Consider the following 12,015-nt stretch of genomic DNA (forward strand, 5'->3'; position numbering starts at 1 on the left):
GACGGACGAGAGTGGTCGATTTGATTTTGATGAGGCGTTGTTGCCGGAGGACAGCTGGGAAGGTGACAGGAGCGATGACGAGTTTGAAGTGGAGCGGATCGCAGATGTCCGATCGGGTCGTAAGACCAGATATGGACGCGTCCATCGGGAATTCCAGGTCTTCTGGAAGGGATACACCGAACCGTCTTGGGTCGATGAGGCTGACCTCAACTGCGGGGCTTTGATGCACGAGTTTGAGCGCGAGCGTACTAGACGGAATCGCTTCGGAGTGATGCAATCGCACGAGGCAGAGGAGGACAACTCGTAGCGATCGCTGCGAGTTGGGAGTGAAATGGGTGCAGGGTGGCTGCACTTAGGAAGAAGGAGGACAACTCGTGGCGATCGCTGCGAGTTGAGAGTGAATTGGGTGCAGGGTGGCTGCACTCAGAAAGAAGGAGGAGGTATATGTACAAAAAACTAGTGGCGTGAAGGGGGAGAGAACCGATTACGAGGTTCGATCGACCCGATCAAGGAAGACAACTGGAGAAAAAGAGGTGAAAATGGAATTACATGCAGTGTATCGCGATCCGCTTGGGACAACGTGGTGATCGACATCGGGACGGGGGCGGTCGCCGGAGCTTGCGCAGCCGGTGTAATACCGGCTGGAGGCGATGCAGCATACGCACTGAGCCCACGCAGCGTGCCATGGCGCAATGCCTGGGGGATAGCGCGCGTAATGTCTGGGACGACGGGAGACAACGCAGGTTCGGCGTCGATTACATCAGGAGAAGCAGTGCTTGAAGCGGATGAAGACGAAGGGGTTGCCGACGATCGGTCGCTGGATGACATGGCGGAGGCAGATGGCAGATGGCCGTGAACGGCGCACGAGCAGACCCGGTCGGAGGAGTAGGTGCACTGCGGCAAGTTGGAGACTGTGGCGAGAGTTGAGTGCTGTACAATCGCCTCTCGCACAGGGGGCGGTTGTGGAGAAGTGACCAGAAGTTTTTGGAGATGGATTGATCGTGTCCGACCAGGTGATTGGTCGATGGGTACGGATGGATGGCTTTGGACCTGGGATGGGCGGCATCAACGGTCGGACGATCGGATGGTGAATGTGAAGACCATCATTCCGATCTTGGCAGATTTGATCGCGGTACCACATGTTGGGTACATGAGTTCAGATCAACCGATCAGATCAACATGGGTTCCGATCGACCGATCAGATTGACATGGGTACAAATCAGCCGATCAGATCAGCACGTACCACAAATACCGGCACATCGGAGGTCCAAGAATGTCAGCAATCATGAGATACGCAAGAGAGATGGGGGATAGGCACGTAGTTCTAAATGGATAAACAGAGAGAGATTTTCCTTGTAGTACGCAAGTGGTCTTCCGAATTCCGGGGAAGGAAGTATATTGGCCTACCCGACGACCGGACAACCACCTGAAGTGACTCAAGCGAGAACGCGGAAGCCCCTGGATAGCTTGGCCAGGTGCGCTCCCCTTCTCCCTCCAACTCATCAAGACCCCGCCATAGGAGGCGGCAAGCATCGAAAAGAACCCCGTAAAGGACACACCCCGTGATCGATCACACACGATCGACACTGCTGCGTGAAGCATATCCGCGTGGCAGCCAACCACCCCCCATCCCTGAAGGGCCCTCAAGCCCCAGTTCTGCCCTGTTCACCACTGACTTCCCTCGCGTGAGTACCGGAAGAGCGTAACCCGCCCAAGCCGTCGGGTACACAAGGTGAGCTGTAAGGTCAAGATCCGCCGGATCAACGGAGTACCCCCTCCGACAGTCGGCAGTCCGGGCGACCGTTGGTGAGTTGCGATCGCGTCAGCAATTTCGTGATCCCGCTCCACCACAGCTGTATCACCCCCGTAGACAGTTCAACTCTCGGTAGCTCTCCAGATTAGTTCTCGTCAGCAACTTGAACCATCTGCAATCGTCGTTCGCTGCGCCGAGTCCGCAGATAATCATAAAGTAGCCCGCCACATGATAAATTTGAGGCAGGCTCCCACGTGGGCTCATCATACCCAATCCACTTCACCTTGAACTCTCGGACAGCACGGCTAGTGCTCGTCGACAGCGGGGATCGGTCATCGAGGATGGTTTCTACCTCGTATTCGCCAGCGAGCTGGTCCGGCTCCCAGCTATCTTCAGGCAACAATTCCTCATCGAAGTCCAGTCTCGTTTCCTCGGTCACTTCAGGTGCTAACCGACTCTTCGGTCGGTCTCCGAATTCGTTGACAGCCTTGAGTCGGGACACGTGTACCACCGGGTAGAACCTATACCCACTTTGGTCTGGCAATTCCAACTCGTACGCAAACTCTTCGATTTTTTTCTTGATCCTGAATGGCCCATGCCATCGGTGGGCCAGTTTCTTGGTCAACCCTGGCTTGACTCGTTCCATATACAACCAAACTCTGCTTCCGGGTTGGAACAGAGATCTCGGTCCTTCGACAGTGGGGTCAGATGTTACCCCCGTCTCCACCTGTGACTCGTCAGAAGTCTCGTTTTCATCGATATTCGGTACTGCAGCTCTCTCACGCCGCTCCAGCGACTCGTTGTGTTTTCTCGCTCTCCGAGCTTTCTCGACACTTTGGTACTCCATTGCCATTCTCCACGAGATTTCCTGTTGCCGGTTCACTTCTCGGCGCCATGCCAATGCGTCAGTCTGGCCTCCGAATCCTCGTTTGAGTGACGACGACATCGCTCGCAGCGTGGATTGTGCGTCCCACCCATGAACTAGGTAAAACGGAGTGTCCTTCCGGGTGCCATCTTGGGAGTTGTTGATAGCGAAGATCAATCGCTCCGCGATCTCGTCCCAGTCTTGCTGCAGCGGGTCTTCTGCGTACACCCGCACCGATTGCATGACCGTCTTCACCGACCTCTCTTGCTGTCCGTTCGCCTGCGGCCGATAGCTCAGGGTCACTCTTGACCGAGACTGCATCATTTCTGCAAAGGCCTGGAACACCTCGCTCATGAAGCGAGGGTCTCGGTCATGTCGGATTAGAGTTGGTGCTCCGAATCTTCGGTACACGCATTCCTCGAAAGCCTGTGCGACTTTCAGAGCGGTGGTGTCCGACATAGCTTTACCCATGACGAATCCTGTGAATGCGCACTGGAACAGTAGTAGGGCTGAGTTGCCTCGACGAGACTTCGGTAACGGTATGACGAAATCCATCGACACCATCTGGAACGGTCGCTCTGCCAAAACGTTCCCTGGCGAATAGCCTCGGAACTTTGGTCGACTTTTGCTCGAACTACAGTCGGGGCAGGACTTGACGTGTCGTTCGGCGTCTGCATATAGTCCAATCCAAAAATAGTCTGATTTGACTCGGTGGTACGTTCGACCGATACCTTGGTGGCCACCTTCCAACGAGTCGTGGCAACTCCGTAGTACTTCCTGAATCATCGTTGTGGGCACCACTAGACGCATCGTTGTCTCCTCTCGGCGTTCGTTGCCCCACCGACGGTTCGTTCCAAGAAAATACAGTACACCATCCTCGCTAAGCACGAACTTGTCGGCCATCTTCCAAGCGTCTCTGGCTGCTCTGTAGCTGAGGTCTGCTTCCTTGCCTCGGAGGACCGCTTTTAGGTTCGACCATCTCAGCTCTTCATCCTGGGCGGCGGAGATTCGTCTCCGGCGCTCTTTCTGTATAACCACAGGGTCAACGTCTTCTGCGTTCGGAGCGCCAGGATCCGCCTCGTTGCTCGATTGCTCGGCTCTCAACTCGCTCTGAGCTTCGGTGGTCACACCATTCGCTTCGTCTCGCTCAGCTGCACCATTCGGCCCTATCACCGACGTTTCATCTGCAAACTGGACTCGTTTCTTCCTCGCTTTTGCTTGGTGTCTGGTTGTTGCAGTTAGGTAGTCGGGTTCGTCCCGCACAAAGTCGAAAAAAGATCTGTCGCGGGAGATTCCACGGGCTACTTGGGCTCGGGCGAAGCTGACTGTCGGTTTCTCTTCGGCCGTGGTCTGTACTGAGGGTTCATAGATAACCTCTCCGATCCGGTTCAGCTCGACCAATTCTAATTTCCTAGCCTCGGTCGAGGCTACGCTGGATTCTTTGCTGCTGAGAGCCTCGCCTGCCAACGAATCTGCCGCAGCGTTGAACTCTCGGACCACGTGCAAATACTTCACCGACCGCAGCTTGGTCGTGAGCTCTCGGTGACGATTCAGTTGTACCATCAGAGACTCCTTTCGACATGCCATCACCCCTAGGGACTGCTGGATTGCGAGTCTCGAATCTCCAACGATGACTAAATCCTCGGCTCCATGTTCGAGCGCAGCCGAGACGCCGTTGTTCATTCCAGCATACTCGGCGAGGTTTACCGTGGTAGTCTCGAGATAAGCACTCGCAGCCGTCACTACAGTCCATTCTGGTAATTTCCACAAAACCCACGAGCAACTGCCATATCCACCGTTCTTTTCGGTCTTGGCCGAGCCATCGAACGACATCACAAATCCGGTATAGGACCTCGGTAGGCAGGCATAAAGCAAGTGGGGGTCCATACGAGCAGTAGGTGACCCTTTCGTCGGCGGTGTAACCGGGGCCAACGAGTCTTCCAATTCCACGAAGCTTGTGAGGCCAGCTTGGAGAAGCTGGGCAAACGTGCAATCGCGTTCCTTGACTCGGTTGACCACCAGGTGCCACGGGGACAACATAACCACAAAGTGGGTCGCTCGACCGAACAGTGTCTTAGATTTGTGCACCCATTCGAGCGTCGAAAAACGCGTATAGACGTGGATGGTCCGACCCACCAACTGGGAGTAGCACACTTTCAACACCAGCAGTAGCGCTAAGACCTCCTTCTCGGCCGGGTGGTAGTTAATCTCGGCGTCCTTGAGGACTCGGCCACAAAATCGAACCGGGTGCAACTTGCCATCATGGTATTGCATCAAAGTTGCGCTCAATGCCCACTCATTCGCGAATAACGTGATATGCACCTCCTTGTCTCGGTCAAAGTGCCGGAGGATCGGTGCCTCTGCAACCTTCTGTTGGAGCGCCGCGAAGCTTCGTTTGGCCGCCGAGAGGCTGCCACTAGGCGTGAAGTCTTCGTCCTTCAACTGGTACAAAGCTGCTCCATACACTGCGAAGTCCTGGATGAATCGACTGTAATAATTCAGCGCACCGAGAAAAGACTGCATCCCTTTTTTCGAAGCAGGGAATGGCAGTTCGGTCACTGCTTTCATCTTCTTGGTGTCGGCTCGAATACCTTCTGCAGAGACTTCGTGTGACAGGAAATCCACCTTTGGCTGGACGAAGATAATCTTCGTAAAGCTCACACTAATGCGACATTCGGTGAACCGTCGGAGCAGTCGGTCTAGCGTCTCCAGGCACGCGTCGAAAGTCTCGGACCCAAAACAGATGTCATCGACAAACGACCGTCGGTCGAACACTGGCACCAACGAGGATTCATCCGGTTCTCCGGTGGAGAACATGTCGGCAACAGGGCTATTCACTAACCCATTCACTGCGTCAAGCGTGACCGAGGATTCGCGGTCGGCTTCGAATTTGGTCGGCGGAGTTGTGGACTCCTCGGGTGACCGCGATGAAGGGTCGGTCACCCCTGTCCGCGCAACCTCGGCGTGGGCTTCGGCCGTTCGCATAAGCTCCGAGAAGTGGAGCCAGCCGCCTTTCGGTTGGACGAAACCCCACAGAGCATTGTCGATCATTCGTTGGTAAATCATCGGTGCGTTCTTCAATCCAAACGGCATACGAAGCCATTCGAAATGTCCGAGCGCACAGACGAATGCCGAGACCTTGCGGGCCCGCATCGTCATCATAATGGCCCAGAATCCACTGGCCGCATCAAGCGAGCAGAACCATAAGTAGGCTTCCAGGTCGGTCAACAAGTCGTCGACCAACGGCATGGCGTACTCCATAATCGCCGTGACTGCATTCACCAGCTTGTAGTCGATGCTCAACCGAATATCAACTCCATTCTTCTTGAGCACGATCACGATGGGCGACGCCCATGGGCTGTCCGAAAACGCCACTAGGCGAGCTTTCAGCAAGCCTTTCAGGAGCTCGTACAGCTTCCGAAGGTGTCGGAGCGGTGTTCTCCGAGCTCTCTGTTTGATGGGCGGGTGCCCCTGTACGTCAATGTCGCACACCACACCGTAGGCCGGTGGTGGCAGAGCGCTCCCACTCGCAATCATGATCTTCTCGTGTCGTTTTAGCACCGCCACGAGACTCTCTTGTTGACGGGCTGTCGCGCTCGGGTTCAGAACATTCGGTCCTGAATAATCCAGTACCGTTTCCGAGGCTTCGGTCAGGTCCGGTAAGAACGCCAACTCGTGTGCATAGTCTGTCAACTCGATCTCATTCGCCAAATGTTCGGACGTATTGGTATCGGTGTTCTCACCACCTGAACCGTCCCCCGTGGTAATCTCATGCATCATTGCTACGAAGGCAGATTCCAATCGGATCTCCGGGTCATCCCCGAGGACTGGGATGGAGTCCTCTTCACTCGTATACGTGGTATCCGCACCATCAGAGGTGTCGGTCGCCACCGAGTCGTCATCTTCGTCGACCCAACTACCTCCAACAGGTTCATCAGAGGATCGCATCGTAGTCGTCAACGGCATTCAGTCTCGTTCTGTCGGTTCCTCAGTACTCCTATCTGCGAACGTTATCTGGCCCTCGTCTAGGCTTCCCAAGTCGTCGGATGGTCGAGGTAGGATGCCGCGAGGTGTCGGATAGTCTCGTCGTTCTACAGCGGGTGGCTGATCTGCCAACCATCGTTCGTAGAGTTTGCGTTCCCGCGCGAACAAAGTCTCGTCTCGACACTCCGCGTACGCCAGGACTTGCCACTCCTCATACTTAGCGGAGTTCAAACGAGTGTATCCATCTCCTTGTGGCAGGTCACCCCTTTTCACCCAAAGCAATACCGATTCGTGTCTCGCGCAGTAAGCAATCTTCGGTGACACGTTCGTTAGTCGCACCATCGTCGGCTGCCCCCGTCGAGACCTCGTTACAGTGGGCACCAAGTTCCCAATCCGGCGGGCCCACACATCGTGAGTAGTCAGAGGCGGCCGTCGTCGTGGTAGCCTAAATTCTCGCCACTCACGCCCTGGGACTGACAAGTCTTCGGTCGGGCGTCCAGTCACTTGCATGCTGTACGGCTCGGCCTCTGCCAGGTTCTGTGACTTCACCAAGGGCACCATCACCTCGTCCGGTAGTCTCGCAGTGCCATGGAACAGATCCAGCCGGACCCCGGCTGGAATCATGAAATCCGTTCCCAAGACCACATCAACTCCTGCACTGTGATCCATAATCCATACTTCAAATTCGTACACGCGTTCCCAGCCCAGCGTGACTTTAACGAGTGCTCGTCTGCGGGTCTCCATCACCCCTGGGTTAATTCCTCGCACTTCCAGACTCCTACCGTGGTCTGGAACTTCGCGCAACCGCAACCGTTTCGCATATGACGCGGATATCACACTGACATTCGCACCCGTGTCCAGTAGAATCCTCGTTCGTGAGTCGTTTACAGCCCCATTGACGAGGGCTCGCAATCGCTTCCTCTTGTCATAGCGCTGGGATGACCACCACCCCATTCTCTCGCCAGATAACAGTTTAATTGTCTGGCCGAGGTCTCGGGATGGATGGTCGATTTTGGCCATGCTAAGGATCGAAGCTTCGGTTAGCTCCACTCCGTCTCCATCCACACGTCGCCCATTCACTTCACTCTCACCGAGGCTTACGCCTCTCTCCTTTACATTTTCCGTCGTTTTCACATATTCCATATTCAAGCCATCAGGCCGTTTGCACACACCTGCGAATGCGAACATATAGTCCGCATCCAGCGCAGGTTTGGCTAACTGTGGCAGCCCGATTGGGACCAACCCAGTTTCAGTTGGCGGGCTGCCTAGTTTAAATGACTCCCATAGACGAGTTCCTGCAATTCCGGCGAGAGGTCCTTCTTCTCGACCTTAGCTCGGAGGAGATTCGTGAGTTCTTGGAAGGCTTCACACTTCCCGGCATCATGAACCTGTTTGCACATCTTGCATCGCTTAAAGCAGTAGTGAGCCGAATGGGTGAGTCCTCCGCAGGCGGCGCATGGACCATATTGGCGTCGACCATCGCGTCCGGTGGAGTTTCGGCGCTGGTCATCTCGGTCATACGGCCGCTGACCGTTACTTGCCCTCGGCCGACGGTTGTCAGCGCGAGCGAACGTTCCTTCAGCCGCATTGCGACGTTCAGTGTCGTTTGCAGCAGCCACGTGGCCTCGGTCCTCGGGCGACGCGTATCCGTCGTCCGAGTACCCTTCGGAGTATCGGTCGTCATCGCCGGAATGAGACTCCGGTCCGTACTCCTCGGTGTCATCATATCCGCCGTTGTACACTTCTGGGTATCCTCCACGCGTGTCTGCCGAGCGTCCCGCATTCAGCGCCGTCACTATGTTGGTCAGGGCGTCAGTGAGAGTGACCCTCGGTCGATATTGTTGGTCATCCCGGCGACGGTTATCGTCTCGGTAACGGTCTTCTCGACGACGGTCGTCCTCTCGGTGACGTCGGTCTCGGCGATAGCCGTCCCGCGGATCCTCGGAGCGTCCACCATCGCGTCGGCGTGCTACCTCTTGCCCTCGAGGGCGGCGGACCGAGGACTCGCGTCCGGATTTTCGCTCCCTGCGACGAAGAATATCATTGATCATATCCTCGAGGTCGTGAATGTTCTTAACTCGGACATGGCACAGACGCTCTTCTAGACCTCGGTCTTCGCACGAATCCAAGAAGTGCTCGACGTGGTCCTTGGCATCACGACCGCCATGCTCGAACTGCACTCCGGCGTTGCGAGCATAGCCGTTGAGTCGGTTGAGGTAGTCGCAGACATGCTCCTTCTCCTCTCGCTTGGCCGAGTAGTACCGAGCCTTCGCAGACTGGTTGAACCTCGAACAGTAGTACTTGGTGAACGCATCGCTCAACAATTTCCACGTGCGCCTCGTTTTGCGGGGTAGCTGTCGGTACCAATGCAGAGCACCATCTTGGAGGCTCAATTCAAATGCCATGCACCATTCGTTGGGCGGCGTGTGCGTCCCTTTCATCTCGTATATGAACGCTCGGAGCCACTGCATGGACTTCTCGCTCTTATCGCGGAGTCCCAAGTACGGCTTGATGTTTCCGAGTGGGAGATGCGTAGCGATCTCTAGCCTCGGTGTCGCACTGTCATTCCCCACAGCGCTCAACTCACGAATCTGGTGTGCCCATTCTCCCGTCAAGTCACCCCCGGTGTCTCCGACGTCGAACGAATCTTCGTCGGATGAGTCGTCGCGGAGGTCGTAACGTCGGCTGGGCGTCCGACTTGCGCTTCGTCCAGCAGTCGGAGCGGTTCGATATCCCTCGGCCTCTCTCGCCAGTCGTTCTGTACGACTGACCGACCTTGGCGTCACCATGTGAGAGTCTTGGAAATACGTCGACGTCGCACCTTGGGCTGAAAATATTCCGGCCTCGGTCGACCCTCTGGGGCGTCTCCCAGGGGTCGATGGCAATGGAATCATGGACGGGTCGACCGGATCCGATGCGTGGCGGACGTTCGGTAGACGGCTAACTCCCGCCTCGGCCACCCCGAAGGCCGACCGAAGCTTCTGCTTCCATTTGCGAAGTGCCGTAGCGGCGTCCTCGGGTGCCCATGCTCAGAGGTCTGCTTCCGACGGGAACACTTGGGGTTCACATCCCATAGCGCGTAGGAGTTGCACCGTGTCCTCGGCCACCTGCCGAGTATTCCACGACTCCACGGGCATAGTTAACTCGCCACCGAGCTCCATCCAGATGGCTTGGCCAACAACCTCTGGAGCGAAGGATCGCATCCAGTTGCTCTTCACCTTCATGAGTTCTAGGTATCGACCCAGAACTCGGTTGGTGGCCGGGGTGTCTCCGTTAAGAGGAGGCCGGCCGAGAATTCGCATCCTCGGCCATCGCCGACGATCGGTGATCGTCGGACTCATCTTCGTCGTAACCGTTGGCTGGTTCGGGACCAGCCACTTCGTTCAACTCTTCGGTGAGGTTTCGCGCAAGCGACCTCACCCCTCCGCTGCGTCCTGCAGATACTGCAGCGGCTTCCGAAAGCTCGGGCATAGCTGTCTTCTCTTCCAGGTCATCTTCTTCGTCATCTTCTTTGGCGTCAGAATAGTCCATCGGCTCATCAAAACTGTCCGAACGCTCGTTGATCGACGCCAACGTACTCGGCGTCGCGAACGACGGACCGGAACGTCCCGAACCCTCGGTACGCGTCCCACTTGACCTCACCGGCGTTGCTGGTACCGCTGACTTCGCTTCTTTCGCCATCTTCTTCCTTCTTCTCTTCTTTCTTCTCTCGAATGCTCGTTAAGGTAAGAACCTATATGCAACCAAGACACACAGAAGGTCACACCAATCCCGGGTCGCGGCACCAGTTGTCGTGTAGGAACACGCAGAAAATCTCACTACCGAACGGTATGAGTCCCACCAACAACACACGCTTCCCTCGCGAAAGGTCAGCGAACGTTGGATCAACACCTGAAGACCGGGAACGATCCCTTACACCGGGTTGGTTGTAAGCGCCTCTGTATACCAAGGTTGAGTTCGGCCAACCTTAAAACCTGCACTACTAGCCACGAGCGAGGGCTAGAATGCAATATTGCGCTTTCGCGCGAACCCCCGCAGCCCCTCAGAAGTAAGGGTACCGGCAATCACGCCTAATACGGGTTTGCCGAGGGGAACCTCGGCGGGTAGTGAAATACACTTGGGAACACTCGGGTTCCACCAATATATAGGGACCGACACTTCTTGTCGCCCCTAACTCTCGGCCACTCCTATCTCTTGGACTGACCAGCAACAAACTCTCGGTTCAATGTACCTCAAGCTCGCTGACAGGCATCCCACGCAGCCGAGCGTATCCAGACCCTAAGACAAGCTAGCTAGACTTACCGAAGACGGACTTGACCCTTGGTGGCTTGTGGGGAAGACTGCTGATTTATTTCTCTGATCCTACAGCTCTGGGAGCCTATGTAGGTCATCATTTGGCTAGTCCTATATCTCTATACAAATATCAAGTGTAAACAGATCTCGGTGGGAAATCGTATAGCCGGCTCTACACAGCCGAGGGTACGACACGAAATGGATACAAACGAGGCTTTTAACCTCGGCCGGGGTTTTATTAGACCCAGCCGAGACCTCGGTCACTATTGTTCCTAGGTCACTATAGCGCGGGAAATGAGACCCGCCAATCAAGACGCTCTGTCGCCGTTCACTGAAAGGTGCAACGTCAGCCAAACCGTGACAGTTCGGCACCAAAACCCAACGCCACACGAGCATGTGCTTCAACCACCCTTTGAAGGGTTTTACAATGCCGCCATCACGATCCCCATATGCGGGGTTGAGCTTTCTCGTTCCCAAGAGAATAGACTTGTACTCCCACCAGGTAAACCCGCAACCCAAGAAACTTGTCTTGCGTTGTTTTGCAAGTCCAAAATCTGCCACGAGCGTAAAGTTCGGGTAGTCCTCTCGGTTCTCTTGGAGGTAGTTAGCGATCTCCTTGCGTGTTGAAAATACAGCTCCACGATAGATTCCTTCGCCTGCTTTGTAGTTATCTTGGCCTTCATCTCGTCCTTATAGAGTAGCGCTTGGATGAGTCTTGCCTCTTCGTACTCCACCATACGAAACGTCAAGTTATGGTTGATGATCATGAGAGTGGTCATCAGCACGTTTAGCCGGGTTGGTTGGTTTGAGTACAGGGCGGACGATGACAGGTGGCTCGTGTTTGCGCTTCTTGACGGTCGCTGTCTCCGTTTTCGGCGAGCCAACGTTGTGTATCTTCTGGAGATGCTTCACGGCCATGGTCGTTTTGCCAGCATGGAGCTTGAACAGGTTTTTTCCTGACGTCCGACACGCCTCGTCGCCCAAACAAGCTCACGCGAAGACCTCCTTCCCGTTCTCGATGTACTTGACACGACCCCCCCCCCCCCCCCCCCCCCACTTGAATATGTACGAAGTCTCCTTTGGTCGTGGAGGCACCAACTCGAAGGGCCCAAGGGCCTGG

The sequence above is a fragment of the Phytophthora ramorum genome, assembly GCF_020800215.1.
Source record: "Phytophthora ramorum isolate Pr-102 chromosome Unknown Phyram_PR-102_s0015, whole genome shotgun sequence".
Taxonomy (NCBI): Eukaryota; Oomycota; class Peronosporomycetes; order Peronosporales; family Peronosporaceae; genus Phytophthora; species Phytophthora ramorum.